The following is a 1,309-nucleotide window of genomic DNA, read 5'->3' as shown; positions in this document are numbered from 1 at the left end:
TTTTGGTGATTGCTGCAATAAGGACAAAACAAGGAAAAGAGAACATTTCATCATGTTAAGCACAATACAAGTACAATACATATTTCTGATAGAAATATCTTCAAGGAAATGAAATCACTGAGATAAAATTTCATTTAATATTGATGCCCATATTATCAAAAAATACTTAGACACAAAATTACATACCTTCATTAGTTTAAAACATAACACTTAGCACACTAATTATATTCTTTCAGAAAAAAATCATTAAAATGTTCAATATAAATTAAAAGTATATAATGTCAGTACCTTGGAAACATAATATCTAAAATTAAGTAAATATATCTTTAATATTTGTAGAATAATTTAATCCATGAGACTGAGTAAGATGCTATGTGACTATGATGGCTGAGGAACTGTATATTCCTAAAAATAAGGTAAGAGAGAAGATTAATAGAATGCGCAATAAAGAGGATTAAGACCAACAAACTCTTTTCTTTTTCTTTTGACTTTTAGAAATGTATATTCTCTCCTTTTTAAATTTATTTTTATTAAATTTATTGGGTTGATATTGGTTAATAAAATTATATAGGCTTCAGGGGTACAATTCTATAATGCATCAAACTCTTGTATCTTAAGATCTGAAGTCATTCTGATATTTGAATTCTGAAGAAGTAAAAAATGAAAAACATGCTTAAAAGTCACCTATGAACTCCCCATTACCGCTTTCCAGCAATTTGCTATATTTTCATCCTCAGATAAAGATATTTAAAGTAAAAAAGATTTTTTTCTCACTTCCACAGCACATGTATTAAAATTGGAATGATACAGAGAAGATTAGTATGGCCCCTGTGCAAGGATGACACACAAATTTGTGAAGCGTTCCAAGAAAAAAATGAGTAATCCTATATAATAAAAGCCTAATATGCTAAGTGTCTGGTCGTCCGTTCAACCAATCAAAGCATAATATGCTAATGATATGCTAAGGCCGCTCAACTGCTCACTATGACGTGCACTGACCACCAGGAGGCAGACACTCCAACCGGTAGGTTAGCTTGCTGCTGGGGTCTGGTCGATTGGGACTGAGTAAGAAGGGCCAGGCACACCCTGGAGTCCTCCCACGGTCCCTCCCCAGCTGACCGAACTCCTGCATCCCTCTCCAGCCCTGATGGTGCACCGGTGGGGTCCCTCAGCCTAGCCTGCACCCTCTCGCAATCTGGAACCCCTCAGGGGATGTCGGAGAGCCAGTTTCAGCCCAATCCTGCTCAACACAGGAGCTGCCCCCTGGTGGTCAATGCGCTCCCACAGGGGAAGTGCTGCTCAGACAGAA

At 37.1% G+C, this 1,309-nt stretch overlaps 1 non-coding gene across 1 annotated transcript; it reads left to right on the top strand.

The window, feature by feature from the left end:
• Positions 1-766: 766 nt before the first annotated feature.
• Positions 767-873, top strand: LOC111827056. Its single transcript, XR_002830511.1, has one exon. It is a non-coding gene; the product is annotated as a U6 spliceosomal RNA (small nuclear RNA).
• The last annotated feature ends 436 nt before the right edge of the window (positions 874-1,309 follow it).

This window comes from Myotis lucifugus, unplaced genomic scaffold (genome assembly GCF_000147115.1).
Source record: "Myotis lucifugus unplaced genomic scaffold, Myoluc2.0 scaffold_124, whole genome shotgun sequence".
Taxonomy (NCBI): Eukaryota; Metazoa; Chordata; class Mammalia; order Chiroptera; family Vespertilionidae; genus Myotis; species Myotis lucifugus.
Note: the sequence above shows the minus strand (reverse complement) of the source record. Positions and strands in the feature narration are given on the sequence as shown.